This window comes from Protopterus annectens, chromosome 4.part1 (assembly GCF_019279795.1).
Source record: "Protopterus annectens isolate FY-2018-M chromosome 4.part1, PAN1.0, whole genome shotgun sequence".
In the NCBI taxonomy this organism is placed as follows: Eukaryota; Metazoa; Chordata; order Ceratodontiformes; family Protopteridae; genus Protopterus; species Protopterus annectens.
This window is the reverse complement of record NC_056734.1, coordinates 254,145,300-254,164,784: the sequence shown is the minus strand read 5'-3', so window position 1 is coordinate 254,164,784 and position 19,485 is coordinate 254,145,300.

Here is a 19,485-nt window from a genome sequence, read left to right as displayed (position 1 = left end):
AAAAAAAAAAAAACAACCTTTACTATCTTTATAAGACAAAGTAGGAACTGTTGTGCTAATTTAAATAAACTACTTGAAGTAATGTTTTTAAACAATGTTAAAATGGTTGCTTGTATTAATGAAACATGTCATTCTGAAGAAGTCTTGATATTAAAGAAGACGAAAACATTAAATAATAAAAGAGTTGCTGGTGTTTTCCTTTTAATTCTTTTTGAATGCTTTTGTGTCACGAAGTTCATTCTTAGTTAATATATATATATATATATATATATATATATATATATATATATATATATATATGTATATGTGTGTGTGTGTGTGTGTGTGTGTGTGTGTGTGTGTGTGTGTGTGTGTGTGTGTGTGTCTGTGTGTGTGTGTGTGTGTGTGTGTGTGTGTGGGTAGATATACACAGATATACAGCTATGACAGGAAACAACACACAAGAATGACATATATTCACAGGCTATGCCAATGAAAGTGAGGGGCCCAAGCTAGAAACATGAAACATGTAGCATGACCTTCCACCCCCACCCAGCCGTACACAGGAAACATACACACAAACCCACAAACAATGTAAATAGTCCACCCCAGACCACAGGCAGGATACAACTGGGGGGTGGTACACAGTGCACCCATGTAATCTAATCCTAGAACACAGACAGGTGCGTCCCTTGCGGGACACGCAAAAATTGACATAAGACGAAAAGAGGGTGATACGCCGACCATTCTGGCTGGGGTGTGTACATACCCGAAATACAAGGGTGGGAAAGCCTGATGACCCATGGGTCGAGACAATGTATGACATAGGTCCCGTGAAGTGGAGAGTGGACAGCGTGTACTGATGTGTTCAGACCCAACCAGGACCCAGAGTAAGGATGGGTGCTATAGTGGAGGTGTGGGTGGGGGAACAATGGGTATGCAATTATGGGCCTAGTTGTGCAGGTGTTGGCTGGTGCAGTTGTATTAGGAATGTAAGTAATATTCTGAAATGGGCAAAGCTTATGCCCATACCTTTCAACCCCTAAGAGCAAATCCACTGGGTAGTACATAAACCATTGGGTGAACAAATAGGGAGGGACAGAAAGCACATATTCCACTTACAACCTTAGAAAGATGGTAGAATAATAAGTATGCAGTAGCATTACTCGACTGAGGTATGTGGGTTCCAAAATCCAATTACTTTTTTGTATTGAATGGTGTCAGCTCCTATGTATTAGCCAGACAGGTGCAGATTGTAAGAGGAACACAGCAATAGTATTAATCAAACTCTGGACAGGCTGCAGATTCCATACAGTTGAACGGTATGCTTACACCTAATGGGCAGCCATTCCCGATACTGTAGGCATGTAATCTGATGTAATAGGCATCAGAAGGTAATACTGTAGTCCTCACTCCCACCTGGGGGTGTCAGTAATCAGGTGCAAACACCAAATGCAGTGAATTTGCAAGTGCGGGAGCATGCTGGTGTAAGCTTGTTTGTCCACCAGTATGCGAGTATCACACTGGTGAAGCAATGTAGAGGCTAACTGAGTGTAAGAAACTGTAACCGGAGGTTAGTATTGCTTAGCTCCACACAAACCCGCTCACAACTGCTTTAATATGCCTTAATCACTCCGTATCCAACGGCCTTGTTCTTCCCAGCAACAACATAAATGGCCTTTGCAAGGCTCAAAACCAGGATCCTGCACACCACAGCCAATGTGATTTACCACTAAGCCACGGCTGATATACAGACATCAGATGTTATCACAAACATATCATCCAGCACAGTCATTCAACAATATAGAAAATGTATTCCATCATGTAGATGTATGTATGTGTGTTTATGTCCAGATATAGATACATACATATATATAGATATATTAAGAACATCCCATGTGCCAACAAAGCATTAAAAAGGAATGAAAAGGGAAACACCAGCAACACCTGTATTATGTAGTGGTGTTGTCCTATGTAATATCAAGACTCCCTCAGACAGACATGTGTCATTAATACACGCAAACATTTGTACATTGGCCAAATACATCACTCTGTGCATTTTATTTACATTAACACAACGGTTCCTGTCCAATCATTATGTGAAAACAGTACTCTTGCAAGGTGCTGTGTGTGACATCACCATCATGAAAAAGGAAAATGGGGTAAACATAGAGGCATCGGTGATGTTGTGTGTACAATGGGGTCATCTGTATCATGTGTACCTGGAACCTTTAGGAGTCATGTGCATACCAGGATCATGTGCTGAGAGACAGGGGTGAGGACAACTGGAGTATGTTGTGATGCAAATTAAAAAGGTTATTTGTTTCCAGTGGGCACATGTGTGAAATGGACAGCTATGTATGTGGCAAATGTTGTTCTAGGAACAAATTGCCCTTTTGTTTCCATAGGGTGAGAGTGGCATGTGGGGGAAGAAGAGTAGGTATGCTCATGGAGGATAGGTAGGGTAAGATGACAGGGAAAACAGCATAGAGGGTCAGTATATGACACATGTGGGGGGATACACCTTGGATGGGGAGGGGTGTTTGGTTGTCACAAGCCCATGAGCTCCCAGATGGAAATAGTGGGACGGAGGTCCCCACCCATGGGCAGCCACCACTGCACCAAAACAGCCACAAAGGTGGCTGTCCTGGGGACAGCCTAGGAGGAGCAGGCTCACCCACTAAATATGACACTCTGCCCTCGAACCGGTGTATCTGGCCTCAAAATCCCTTATTGAGCCCCCTACGCACCACGTCCGGGACTGTACGACAGTGGACAAGTTCCTGTCTGGACCTGCTTCCAGGGGGGACAAGCCCCATCCTCAGTGGTGGTGGTTCCACCAGAAGGTGGAGCAGAGCCAAAAGAGGTGGAGGTCCAAGGCTGGGCCCCAGATGTACTGGTGCCCGGTGCCATGGCCAGCTGAAGTGGGACCTCCAATCCCATACAGCCTATGGTGTTACAGTTTTAACACAGATATGGCTTAGTAATAGTCAACAGCATCCAGGATTACTTATAACAGCATGCATAGATATGACCATCAACCCAACACAACAGATGGCATACATTTTCAGAGGGAGCACAACACATGCATATATACTGCATGACATCTGTACAAAGTGTAGAAGACTTGTGACTGCAGCTATAAACAGTGGCCCATTATTGGCATGTCACTGTGAGAACCACAGACAGTGACTATCATACCACTGTTTCATGTGACATATGTCCAATCAGGGATGCAATAGCAGTAACTCTCATCACTATCACCATGTACTGACTGCAATCCTCACACTATGCTTCTGCAGTTCACAGATGTGTGTTTAGTGAGTAACACAGGAAACAAATTGTTCCACACACTGATCAGTCCACAGATGGCCCTACAGATGGGGGTTCCTTCATAAACAGATCACTGTCTTGTCAGTTTTAAAACATGCAGAATAGCCATTACCGTACACAACTTGTTAAACTGGCAGTAGTCTCAATGAAGCATAGCTACACTCACATGCTCTAGTCATGTCTGGCACATCACCCTTCTGTCTTTAGGCTATTTTCCACTGTGTATGTTGTTTGAGGAATATCCAGATATCCTCTGTGATGCTGTTTACCAAACAACAGATCCAGGTTCCACTCACAGTGACTGTCATGGGCAAACACCAACATGATGTTCCTAGATATTGTACTGTGTTTCCATGTGATTGGCTATGGGAATGTCACCACAGCTGTTCCACATGCAATCAGCAAGAGGAGGACTGCAATAGGTGCAGAGGCCATCACCTGATCATGACCATCACTGACAAAACACAAGTTGCTTCTGAGCAGGTGTACAACTCCCCATCCACCAGAGAGTGTGTGGGAGGGAAAGACAGAGGCAAAGTACATCAGAGAAGGGCTTGGAGACTAAAACCTAAGCATCATCTGTCACACACCTACCAGTACAGGAGTTCAAACCCCTGACTGCCTAGCCATTACAATTACAAGTGCATGCAGTTACTCCATGTGCCACAAAGCTGACATGTGGGTGTGCTGTAAGAACATATATATGTGCTGGTGAGCGACATCTTCAACAGGGATCTAGTAGACATACATTAGGTGTAGCACACATGGCTGCCCACATGAATAGATGTCATTGTGAACACAACCACACTCTCTAAGGGACTCAGGCACATTGCCACATTTTGCCAGGCTCACAAATACACTTCCTAACTACTTAGTTTGCCACACTGCAGTAATGCATAAGTACTACATGCACCACAGGGGATATCCGGAGGTTCTATGGGCTAGGGCATGTGAATGTGTCTGACATCAGTCGGTATGCCAATGGGAGTTATACTGGATGTGACTGTGGTTGAGAGCATCATATCCCACATGCAGACACAAGGTGCCAGTACTGGCATGCATGTGTGGATTGCTTCATAGGTGTGTAGTGGTTGGCTGTGCAAGATGGCTGTACAAGGCTGGGTGAGGGGTAATCCTTGGCATCATGCCACCCGACAATGGTGTGCAGTGTGGTTCAGGGGTGTAGTGTCTGCAATGTCCCACACAGATGGGTATTGTATGAACTGTCCTGTCATCCTGTTTACCATTGTGTATGGCCATTGCTTTGCAATGCATGCCATGTCTGTGTTTGATAGTCCTTGACATGGACATTGCCTGGCATGTGCATGTCCCACAATAATGTACAGTGACATGTACAAGTGTACCTGGTTTGCCTGGCACATGTTGTGCACACAGACTGTTATCATCAGATATGCCAATACTGGCCTGGTATGGCAGGACCTGCTTATAGACAGCAGGCTGACCCTGCACTTACATTGATAGCATGATACAGGTATTTCCTGGTGTCAGTGGCATCAGTCCATACAGGGCATGTGTGTAAGGCATTGTATGGCCTTTGTGGATCACATTTGATGGCACCACATATGTTGCAGGCATCCAGTGGGGAACATAGTGAAGGCACATTGTCCACAATTATGTGCCTATTGTACTGCTGGGCAGGATACCATACCCTCTGCAGCCCACTGCAATCACACCATGCCTACTATCTGTCATCAATGTGCAGGGTACTAGCAGGATATTCTAGGCAAGTGTGTTTGTGTATCACACATGGGTTCAGAATGTATTCCAAGTAATGGTAGGGTTGCATACTTTGTTCACCAGGCCTTTTGCCAGATGTAGGGGTATGGCTTGCCAACACAGTCCCTTGGATGATTGACATCTGCACTCCTCGTGAGGTGGACATTGTGACATATAATACGGACACCATATAGGAAAACTACAAAAAATGATCTCCAACATGTCCAGTGGTTAGACACTCACAGCCACCTCCACACAGGCTCTGACTGTCAAACACACACCTGCCATGTTTTGGAATAGAACCCCTATCTAACTAGTTTATCACACTACAACATTATGCAGCTACGGCATGCGCTACAGAGACTATTGGATTGCAACACTCCCAGAGGTGTATTTCTAGGTGAGTGACATCAGCAGGAATGCCAAAGGTGGTTATGTGAATTGTAAAGAGTGTGCATACTCTAAAAAGCATTGTTTCTTTCTCAGGCAGACAGACACACACACAGTTGGTCTGCCTTGGAATAGAATCCCTACTTAATTAGTTTATCACACAACAGCATTACTCAGTCACACCACATGCAATGGAGATTACTGAGTTACAGCAGTCCCAGAGGTGTATTTCTAGGTGGGTGACATCAGCAGGATTGCCAAAAAAGGGAATTTCAAGTATACTGTGAGTTGTACATGTCTGTTACCTGCGTGTACCCGCTGCTTACTGTCACACAAACACATTTACACCCGCTTACAACTGTCTTATTCAGTCGCAATTGACAGTATCAACAAGGCTTGCAGGTCTTGAACCCCAGATTATGCATATTGAGGTCACTAGACTTACCACTAAGCCAGCTGGATTATATACATGTTTCATGGATTTTATAATGCACATCTTACTACAGGTATTCCACAATACTGAAAACAAATGGGACAGTCACTTTGTGTACATATGTACAGTACCCTTGAATGTACAGTACTCTGTGAAACAACAAAGACAGATCTACATCTGTGCAACTGTCATAGCTATAACTATATATATATATATATATATATATATATATATATATATATATACATATATATGGGTCTACTTCACATGGTCGACAGTTCATTTGATCGACTTTTATTTGGTCGACAATTCATTTGATCGACAAGCAGTTTTATGTGGGGGGCTTCGCCCCCCACACCCCCCAATGTGGGGGGCTGTGCCCCCCCACCCCCCTAACTATATATATCAACTCCAGGGTCGCACAACATTGGGGAGGGGGGCAAATCTGCCTGTCGACCATATGAATTGTCGACCAAATAAAAGTCGATCAAATGAACTGTCGACCATGTGAAGGGGACCCATATATATATATATATATATATATATATATATATATATATATATATATATATATATATATATATATGCACTTACGAGATGTGTACACACACACACACACACACACACACACACACCCACATATATTTTATATATATATATATATATATATATATATATATATATATATATATATACATATAGACAGACAGACACAGCTATAGCCATATATATATATATATATATATATATATATATATATATATATATATATATATATATATATATATATATATGGTTCTACCTGACATAGTCGAAACCACACAACACCGACAACAACATCAGCAACACCACATAATTGACAGTCCATTAACACGAAACCTCACATACCCGACAACGAAATAACCGACGGTACACAAACACGAAACCCCATACACTGCACACACCACAATAACAACAATAAAAAACAAAACACATCCCCATTCCACAAACCACACACACAACACAAGCACACCAAAATCCTTACAAACCCACACTAAACCTTACCTAACCCTAAGGTCCGTCACTATCGCTTTTGCATACCTAACCAGCTCCTAACCCTAACTCACTTAACCCGCCCCATCCCAAAGTCTATCCCTACCGCACACTTACCTAACCCGCTCCCTAACCCTAACTCACTTAACCCACCCCTATCGCTTCCTAACCCTAACTCACTTAACCCACCCTATCGCCTCCCTAACCTAACTCACTTAACCCACCCCTATCCCCACAGACCGTCAATATCCACACTTACCTGACTCGCACCCTAACGTCCGTCACTACCGCATACTCACACAGCCTTTTCCCATGTCGGCATCCTCGGCATCGGTGTTGTCATCCTTCGTGTCGGTCTTCTGCATTGTCGATGTTCTGGCACTCGCGATTCACGTCGGTCTTCTTCATTGTCGATCTTCTGGAGCTCCGGATTCCGTTGTCGATCTTCTGCGCTGTCGACTAAGTCAGGTAGAACCGTATATATATATATATATATATATATATATATATATATATAGATATATATATATATATATATATGTATGTGTGTATATATATATATATATATATATATATATATATATATATATATATATATATATACATACAAACAAACATGTCTGAACACCCTTTGTGACACAGAAGGGTTTCAAAGGAACTGACATGTACACAAAACAGAGGCAGCTCTTGTTTTATAACATTTAAATCTTAATCAGTTCACCAGAGAAGGGATGGTTGTTGTGTATGTGGAGTTTGGGGTGGGGAATGATGGCTAATGTAATCTACCCTGCAAATTGTGGATTTTGGGTGGGGGAATGATGGGTATGGACTTACACCCCGGTGACCACTTCTGTGTCACTGCTCAACAGTGGCACAGGAAAATAACACACCCAACTGTAGTCGTTCTTGACTGTGTATTCTTAACCATTCCTAACTATGTAATACTTTGTAGACACCAGTCACCACAGATGGCTACCATGGTGTGCAGCATGTTAAAAGACATTACACATGTGTATGCTTGGCTACAGGGTAGTCACACACACAAACATGCACACACTTGCCAGTATTGTGCATATACGTCTTGCCTATGTAAAGTTAACTAGTACAGTGGTATGCAGTTGGGGTATGTGCCACAGAACACATACAATTACACTTACTCTGATTCCACTTCTGAGCTGGGTGACATCACAGGACTGATTACTTGCAGTGGGGAGGGGGGAGAGGGGAGAGAGGTTTAGCAGTTGACAAGGATAAAGGCCAGTGCAAAAGGCGGTATCTCTTTGGAATGCAGCAAAACCCACTGTCATGACAGGATGCAGACACAAATACACACACACACAGACTCAGCCATTTGCTGACACACACACACACACACACACACAGTTGCCAATGATAGGATCAGAACTCCTGCCTATCTCCAGATCACTATTAATGTACTACACAGTTACGAGACACGCCACAGATATTACACATTCCAAGGCAGTCAGAATGCCCTTCTAAGATTGAGGACAACAACAGGGATATTGACAGTCATGGTGTACATAGCTGTAAACCTGTGTGTTTAAAGTAGGTGTCCATTACAACCTGTATGCACAAACAAGACACATCACCTGCAGGTAGGCCTGAGAGGTATAGTTGTAGCACAACAGGAACCTGAACTGGAGTATGGCCATCTGTGGAATGGACAACTACTATCACTATACAGGGTTACAGCGGTCATACTCATAAACATAGAATCACAGAACTTGTTTGGATGCATTGACTCCAATTACACAAGGTGACAGTGGGCATGCTCATACACTTAGTAGTACAGGGCCATTTGGAATGCACTATGACTACAACTACACAAGGTTATACTGGGCATGCTCATACACTTAGTAACAAAGGGCTTGTTTGGATGCACTGACTCAAATTACACAAGGTGGCAGTGGGTGTGCTGATACACTTAGTAGCACAGGGCTGTTTGGGATGCACTCCGATGCTAACCACAGAAGGCCACAGTGTGCATGCTCATGCACTTACATGTACAGAACATGTTGTAATGGACTCCTATTATAAACTCACAGGTCTACAGCTATGTACATCTTACCTGTCAGTATATATGCACATCATACTGGTTTACTACCAGATACCTGTATGTGGCCTGTAAATTATATATCTGTGTCTGTGCTGTGTGATACACATGCATACATGTACATGAAGTACTGACATATATATGTTAAGTATACACAATCATGCATGTGTGGACGTGACAGACAATAGGTTAACTGTGACACACCGACAGATGCTACCTACAGCATGTGTCACACACCTTGCTGCCCTGAAAGGCATACATTGATAGCAGGTTGTGGACAGTGGCATTATACTTGGAACAGTGGCATGTGCAAGCATAATGTGTGAGCCACATTGTGTAATGGTACTGAGGTGCAGTTGTCAAGACGAACTGTCCAGGCTGTGTCAGTAGTTGTCATTATTAGCAGGACTGCTACATTAAGTATATCTTACATTGGTTATATACACAATGTCTGCTGCTGTCCATCACCTTACATGTGGCATTTGCTACCAAGCACATTACTACCACTCGCAGTGATGTCATGGTACGAGTGACAACTGCTAGACCAAAACAGTGAGCCAATGTCCTGCTGTTATTATGAGGTTGTACAGAGTCTGTCATTCCGGGCTGTCATGACTAAATGACAAGCCTTCGACACAGAGCACATGCATATCATATATGTTTCAAGTGAATGTGGATAATACCTAGGTCACATTTACCCATATGGTCACATTCCAAGGCAAATGTCCTACACACAGAAGTAACACCCTGACACCTACAAGACAATTGCATTGGATGCTTATGCTAACCAGTGCTAGCCGTGTGGCTTTAGTAATCCATTAGCTCAATGTAGATCCTAAAATTGGAGAATACTGACATCTGTGCAGTGAGGAACACCTGGCTGAAGGCTCTGTAGTGCACAATTGCACTACCACCATATAACTCAGATCCAGACATTTGGGCCATAACACTGGTATGGACCATTCCAGGTGGTGGTGTCCACATATTCATAAAGGCAACAAATATGTAAAGACCACTACTCTGACATAACTCATCACAGATGAGTCAGGTACAGGTGACAGTGGCAAACGCTGCATTCTAGATGTATCCTCATATACATCCACCACCTTGTCCCCAGACTACCAACACACATCCATATGTGGTATGGCATAGTATGGTAGACCACAAGATAACCTTTGATTGGTGGACTGTACCTAGGCATACATCAGCTGTGCAAAGTACCCATGTACAGACACAGCTGCATAATGTGTTATGCAATGCAATAATACCACTGTTTGTAACCAGCTCAGTTGTACACATACCAGGGTCCCTCGGATGTTGTCAGCATTAGCATAGTTGACTGTTGCTGTACGCCAGTAAACAACACCCTCATGGTTGGATATGACCTAACTGTACCTGCCCAGGATATGTACATCCCACACTCATACAACATAAATGACATTACCATAGCTTTCATTATCCTGTCTACATACAGGTGGCTACAGTCATTGCACACATACATGATGTGTTTGATATCTATGTTAACAGAGGTAATATCCCCTCTCTACTGGTCACTCTTGACATCTATCATATCATACAACAACCTATGTGGCGTGTATGTCATTAGATATGTCCACCTAATGCAATGCCTACAAACATACCCAAATAACAGGATCATAGGACCTACACAAGGCCTGCATTGACAGACTCAGGGAAATCCAGCTGTGCTCTGTAGTTAGTGGGAATAAAAGAAAGACCTCTTGATAGCACGGCTTCTTCATCTGCTGTTAAATGACGAGATGAAATATTAAAAACTATATTGTCCCCCTCCCTTCCCACATCCTCTTGATGTTGTGGTTCGATAGTCGGTTTAGAGACAGTTTCCTTTTCTGTCTCCCTCTGCTTGTAGACCACACCTTCCCTTCCCTGTGTTTGAACCTGATGGGGAAAGGGTGTCTAATGTCAAAGACGGTATTACTAGAAGTTGCACCACCCCCCCTAGGGGTCCCTCTGAACTCCTTCATCAGCCATACCTGAAGTACCGGTCTTAAAGACCTTCTTCCTTACAACAGGTTCCTGAGGCTTTTGATTACCCAGACTTGATCGATTATCATCAACACAATGTCCCCCTGAGGCACTAGATGTCAACTGTACACTAACAAACATATCATGGTTAGAAACATCGGATAAATCACCACATTGACTATTAGGTGTACTTCGTTCATTCACTCCTGCAAGGATATTACCATTATCAACATTCAGTGCAACAGGAACAGAATCACAACCTAAATTAATTTGTCAATTAGTCACATTACCAGGTCCTGGTTGACTATCAATGTCCCTGTTACCCCTCGGCCAAGTGAATATGTGTCCATGTCTGAAATCTTTAATGTCTCTTTGTAGTTTGAGTTTTTTCTGATCGAATAGTCTTTTCTCATATTGGAAAACATTATCTAGCATGGCGTGAAGATGTGATTCAACGCACGCCACGGGGAAACGTTCATAAATATCAGTTTGTTGCTTATTAATAACCTGTCTTAGTTCCTCTTCCAACGGATTAAAGAAATCATTCAACAATGTCATATATTTGAGGCTTACCTCGATGTTAAGCTGCTGCCATTTGTACAGCAGCTCCGGATATTGTGTCCCTGTTGTCAGCATTTTTAAAACTCTTAATCCTCTCGGAATGATGCGCCGCTGAATGCACACCTCAAAATGTAGTCTTTGCATCTGTAACCTCTTAAGTTTACACAAATCCATCTCCAGCCTATCCAATGCCTTCCTCAACCCTTTGCGGTCGAACTGTTCTGATGTCCGTTCACCTGGTACTTCCTCATCAGCTTCAAAGAGCACCAGTGGATTCGTATGTTCATGAAGACAGTCAGAGAATCTATCCAATACAGGACGCAGGGTATCAACTGAACCTTCCCTTTCTCTCATGGCATACGGAAGTTCAATCTGTATAGAATTGGTGTCTACCATGTCTCTGATCAGGCAAAAGCAGCAACAACAAATTAAATTGAAAATATACTGCATGTGCAGAGTAAACGCTCCCACCTAAACAGCCAAACACAAAAGTGAAAAGTATACTAAAAGTTATAGGAGCGATCCACAGTAGACAAACCCCCAGTTCATATAAAAGTCCTCAGAACATCAACAGTCCCAATATTCCAAACGAATGTTATATAGACAAACCGAGACTCATTCAGTTCAAGGACAATTTTTAATGAAATAAAAACAGATGCAGGTTAGCGCTTTCACCTTACGGCTTCTTCAGACCTATTAGCATCTCTAAAGATCTCACAATTTAAATCTAAAAACTGGCGGGAAGACCACCCACTCTTAAAGTACCAGTAAAAAAAGTACAAAAAAGTACAATGCAAATATACAACAACTAAAAATCAGTAGAAATACATAAAAAACATACATACCAATGCAAAATAAAACTCAAAACTTATGTACATATATATATATAAAAACACATGTGCCTAACATATGCATATGCAACACGCCCATAGATGTATAGATTCAAAAGTGCATAACCATCTATAGACAATATAAAATAAAAATATATGTGTGAAAAATGTACATATGGATGATATATATGTGTGTATATGCATGTAAGAAACAACGATAAACATATGCATATAAAAATATATGCAATTATAAGCATATAAATATTTGCTCTCATATACATATATATTCACTATACAAGAACTAAAAATGTACAAACATATATGAACAAAAATATATAAAAACCGTTTTTCAAAGATGGCTGCCATGCTGTAAACACTGCTAAACTGCAGCTCTTCAATTAACCCGAGGAAAATCTCTGATCTGAGTGGATATCAGGAGGTTTAAACATCAAATTGATGATAAAAAGTTGCATTTATACTGACCTAATCTAAAATCAGTTAAAAAAGTGAGAAAAAAAAGTATTTATCCATCAGGATTACAAGTGATTACTTTGCTCTGAAGAGAGAAACAAACAAAGGACCGTGTGCTTTCTTTATTCTGCCTTTCTGCTTGGGGAAAGAAAAATCTTGCAACAAGGAAGAACCATGGAAACAACTACTACTAAGACAAAGTTGTCAGAACTACAGTCGCCAGTAAAGGATGGAACTGCAAAAACAAAGGATTACTAGACAGCAGGAACAACAGAAACCAGAAACTAGATCCAGGACTGATCAGCCACTAAACATGGAGGATATCAAGCACGCTTTACTACCTATACAGGAAGCTCTAAAGGACTTGACCTCACAAATACAAACATTTGGAGTTTTATGCAATCAATTGCTTCAGAGAATGGACAAAACTGAGACCAGAATTTCTGAAATAGAGGACAAAATTGACATGCTGGAGAAAAAATCAAAGGTATGTGATGTGGATGTACAAGCCATGCAAAATAAACTTATTGATTTAGAAGCAAGGTCTAGAAGAAATAATATTATTATAAGAGGAATCCCTGAAAACATCCAGCATGCAGAGCTAATACCAGCCATAACACAAATATTTGAAATACTGTTAAATGATGCTGATGGGGTGAAACAGATTGTAATAGAAAGGGCACACAGAGCTGAGAGAGGTACAAGCTTCTACTATGCCTAGACCTGTATATGTTAAGATATTGAACTTTCAAGATGTTAGCAAAATACTGTTTACTGCAAAAAAAAATGGTGGCTATGTTATGTGGAAAAATGTTAAAATATTTCTGGCTCAAGATTTACCATTACAAGTAAGGCAGGCTAGACAGTCTTTATCTGCTTACTGTAAATTTCTGATTGATAAACAAATTAAATTCCAGATGAAATACCCCAATATGCTTACATTTATGGTGGATGGCGCTAAATATTCTGTTTCCAATAAAAATCAGGCAAAAGAAGTGTTTCTGAAAGTTTTAAAGTTCTACCTGCATCAGAGGGCTGAAAAGAACTTCAATTGAGACTGGCATGTTCCTGTAGTCAGATCCAGCATGTATTTTACCTCAAGGCTTTTCTAATCCTTTGTTTCTTCACTAAACTGTTCAGGCCTCTGAAAAAGCAATAAAACTGTTTGTTTATGCTAATCTGAGGGTCTGCTGTCTGGTTTCAGACTTTTATGGCCTCAAGGTCTATTTCCATTGTGTGGTAAACAGGAAATGCCTGGATTTCAACTGAGAGTGTAGATTTGGATGTAATACTTCTTGTGGTCCTGCTGTGAAAGAGGTCCCTTGTCGTGAGTATTTCTGATGGTTTCCTGGCTTGAAAAGACAAAGAGAACTGAAAATAATATGATAATGTTCTTTTATAACTAAATAACATTACAGTATGTACTTAAAGCACAAAAAAACATGTACTTTAACTGTTTTTTTTCTTCTTTTATAGGTGTGAACCAAAATTGTTTTTTTTTACTATATGCAGTGAGTGGCAGGCACTGTGTAGGGTACAGATCTAAAATGTAGGATGTATTTTTTTTTTTTTTTCTCTCTCCTCTCTTCTGTAAAAAGTTTATGTACATAATGATTGCAACAAAACAGATACTTAAGGTAAGATAAAATAAGTACCCAATCTACTAAAACTTTCCTTTACACAGTAATAACCTTAGAAATGAGATTTGTTTAACTAATAGTTAAACCAAAGCTGTAGTTAAGTAGCGGTGTTTGGTAGGGAATGTGTAGTTTAGACTTTGATGTAGATATGCTAGAATATATAGGTGGTATGTTTAGGAAATGTTTTAAATGTTATTACCTGAAGTTTTTCAATGTGTTGGTGTGTTTAACCTTGTTTATATTTTCTCTTATACAAGACCTATATAAATCCTGGTCCAGGGGTAAAGTGGGTAAGCACTGGTTAGGACGGGATGTAGGAAATGCTTCCAGATTAGATATAGTGTACAGTCAATACATGTCAATTTCATAATTCCCTCTTATATTGTTATTTGATACCAAGACCTGTGAATGTGGGAGTTGAACTCATGGAATGTTAAAGGGCTCCAGAACTTGAAGAAGAGAAAGCTGTTGCTACACATATTATTACAGGACAAAGCACTGTTTGTATTTCTACAGGAAACACATTTGATGAATGAACAATGGAATGATATTAGAAAAAGAACTGGATTAGAGAGCTAGTGACATCAGAAGGTAAGACAAACAGTGCGGAGTGGCTATAATTATCAAAACCCAATACAAAGATAGGATTTTAGACTCCAAAGTGGATCCAAATGGGCGATGGTGTTATGTGATTTTATCGGATAATGCATTTGATAAACCTATCCTACTTTTGAATATATATGCCCCATGCAATGATCAACACAGTTTCATAGCATCATTATATCCAATATTAACACAATATGATGGTTATTATTTTGTTGTGGGTGGGGACTGGAATACCTATCAAAATCCAAAGTTGGATAGGTCTTGTCCACAGAGAGCATTTAATAAGCAGGCCGGGATAGCATTAAATGATTTTAAGGAAGATTTTCAATTATATGACCCCTTTTCTTATTCACAAGATATTAATAATGCAAATAAATATACCTTCTATTCACCATGCCACAAAATGTGGGCTAGAATAGATTACTTTTGATATCTAAAGCACTAACAATTTAGAACCAGTGGTGGTTATACATACTGTCATCTATCAGATCACTCAAAAATTTCATTAAAATTTTTAAAGATTTAAAAGACACAAGAAGGCATAGGGGTTATAATTGGTCACTCAACCCAAATCTTTTAAGTAAAAAGAGATAGCAGATGGAATTATAAAATATTTGAAAGAATTTACAGATAGCTTGAAGCTCCAAAAACATACCCCTGACATTGAATGGGCAACAGCTAAAGCTCAAATTAGAGGATTTCTTATACAAAAGCCTCATATTATAAGAAAATTCATAATAGTGATATTCAAAAACTAGAAATAAGAATAAAACAACTTGATAATGAGCTGATTCAGAATTTTAACGCTCAAACTGAGGAGGAAATGTTGAAGCTTCAAAGGGATCTCTTTTTGCTTCATAATAATAAATTAACACTTCAAGAACATAGGTGTTTAGTGAAATATGCTAATAATGTTCAAATACCATCAAAAGCACTGGCAAGGATTATAAATCAATCAAAAACTGGATATATTTCGAAATTCAGTATAACGACACAATATATTCTAAAACTGAGGATATTGTTGATGTTTTTGGGAAAATCTATACTAAGGTGTATGAGGGGCAAACTGATAGGTCTCTACATAACCAGAATAAAAGTTTTCTGCAAAAATTAACTTTCCAGAATTAGAAGAGAGCCTGCAAAGTGACCTGATTAAACCTATTTCTAAAGAAGAAATAGTATATACAATTCAACATATGAAAGTACATAAGTCGCCAGGGCCTGATGGTATTACAGCTGAATTTTACAAAGAGTTTGCTGATAGTTTGGGAAAAGAATTGTCTCATGTATTTAATTATATAACTAAAAATAAAATTAGTGACCCCCACCTCAATGCGTCAAAACAATTTTCATACATAAAACCAATTCGGATCCCCTTAACCCAGATAATTACAGACCAATAGCACTAATGAATGTGGATATGAAAATTTTAACATCAATTATAGCATCGAGACTAAAGAAGGTTTTGATATATCTAATTTCTAAGGAACAAGCTGGATTTATGGCAACTAGACAAACCAGCGATAACACACTTACACTGCATAATATGATGACGTATGCTAAAAAAAAACTTTAATATCTATGCTCTTATAATAGATGCCCAGAAAGCATTTGATAGAGTAGACATAAATTTTTGTTTGATGTGTTACCCTATTTTAACTTGCCCCAAGAATTCATTCAGATGCTACAAATATTATACAGTAATCCATACACTACGCTATACATCAGTAGGACTTATTCTAACAGAATACAGATTAAAAATGCTACTCGTCAGGGTTGTCCCATGTCCCCTTATTGTTTAACCTATATCTAGAACCCTATTTTTATATATCAAGCAAAATTTGTATCATAATGCACCAATAATTTATAGGAATAAAATATTAATGTCAGCATTCCGATGATCTTATTATTTATTGTACAACCCCAATTTCAGACAGTGAAAAGATATTAAAGCTCATAAACGAATTTTCAGTAGTTTCTAATTATAAAATTAACTTACAGAAAACGAATATCTTCCCATTAAGAACCCCAAAGCCTTTTTCACTAATGGCCCTGATGGGGAAGTTAACATGTAAAGAAAATATTAAATATTTAGGTATCAACTTCTCTCACGGATAATAAGGACTTTTATAACAATAATGTTAAACGAGTATGGGAACACATAATAGCTGATTGTGACAGATGGAAGAATTTAAAACTACCGGTATTAGCAAAAGTATCAATAGTGAAAATGAATATACTACCACGAATGTTATACATATTTAGGTCTGCCCAATTATCAATTTCAAAACAGTTTTAAACAAATGCATAAAGATCTAGCTAAATTTATCTGGAACCCAAAAAGAACTAGAATATCTTATGAGAAATTAATGACCCCTAAAACAAGAACTTGAGCTACCAAACTTTGAAGCATATTATTTGATTGTAAACGCTAATAAAATTTTAAGAATTGCTAATTATGATGTAACGAATACAACATGGATACCAACTTGGGTGGTCTTGAATCATAAGCATATTTTGGATAGGAAAATAAATCCTAAAGCATTGCCCTTTATGGACAAAATTAGTCTGATAAAATATGGGGTCATGGACCACATAATAACCTGTGTCTCATCTTTGCAAACTTTATTTCAGTCCGTAGATTTATTGCAATATATGATGGTTCTTCAACCTTTCCACAGGAATCCTAATTTTAAACTAAATAATCAGCTGATCGATCTCAGCAAATTTCCATTAATACTTAATCTGACTCTATTTGATGTTTTTAATAAACTTGACTTATCGGCTTTACAAATTAGAGAGGAAATGAATCTACCTAGAAGTTACATTGTTATAATGAGACAAGTTAAAGAACTTGCCTTGAGCTACTTTAGGAACTTTAAACCTGCAGCCGGATTTGTGGATAAGTGCTCTGAATTGTGGCAAGCTATCCAACAAGACACTAAATTTATAGCAACTGCATATAAATTAATTAAGGATTTGAAATTTCAGGACAAAATTTTGCTTTCAGAGTATTGGGTAAAAAGTAACAGTAACAGACAATCAGATATTAAAAGCAATTGATATAACTAGGAAATCAGTTTCTTTTCAAAAACTGATGTACACGCAATTGATGATTTGGAACAATGCATATTACACACATCTTAGATTACATAAATTTAACCCTAGGAATTCTCCAATTTGTCCATACTGTGCAGATCAAACAGCGGATCTTCTTCATATGTTCTGGAGTTGTAAATGCGTATATAAACTTTGGAACTCTCTTAAAGTACAACTGCAAAGATGGGTTATCAAAGTTCTACACTGTCATGGGAATTTATGATTCTACACATTCCTCCAAGAGAGCTTTCCAGATCGCAAACTATTATTTGTATGAATATTTTTTGCTGATGAAACTCTATATAGCCACAAATTGGCTAGAACCACATAAGACATCATGGAATAATTTTAAGCTTGTGGCTATAAAGCATATACTAGCACATAAATTACTTCTGAAACAAACTAACAAAAATATTAATAACCCGAAAATATGGGAAAAGGTCTTCAATATTATATTAGCATGATACTGATTTTAGGAATATATTAAATATAGGAAGCATTTCATGTAGATATTGTATAAATGGTTTGTAGTAGTTATAGTGTATTATGTGTGTGATGTTTATTGTATTTTTGTAATGTTTTTGGAAAATATATTTCAATAAAAATTTATTATGGAAAAAAAAAAAAAAATATATAAAAACCATCATCAAATATGTCAAGGGCTGATAATATAATATATTTCATATTCTCAGTCTCCTCATTTTAAGGAAGGGCTTAATTGAAACTTTCCCATTGAGGCCAGGATACAAATCAGATCTCAGTCTCATGATCCATGTGGCTTCCCTAGCTTCAGTGTATGTCCTAGTATCACCCCCTCTAAACCCTATATAGATCCTCTCAATAATCTTAAATCTAAATGTATGGGAAACTCCATACTCTGTCACATGTTTTGCTAGGGCATTGACCCTTGAAGCTATCCTGATGTTATACATGTGTTCACGCATTCTATCTCTTAGACTCCTATTGGTCTTCCCTATATAGAATGCGTGACATGCTTCACAACATGCCAAATAAACCAATCCATGGACATGCAGTTCCCTCTTACCCTAAATGTATATGATTTCAAATTGGTAGGGTGTACAAAGATGGGGTCAGAATCAATCAAATGGCAGAAATTACAATGACCACAGGCAGTTGTACCATAAGGTAGTATCATGTCTCCTCCTAATGTCACTTTATGGTAGAAGAGTAGCCTTTTTAGATTCTTTTTATTTTTATATACAAACCTCGTGGCTACCCCCACAGCTTCCTTAACCAACTGATAGAATGTCCCAATGTGTTCTAATAACATCCTTG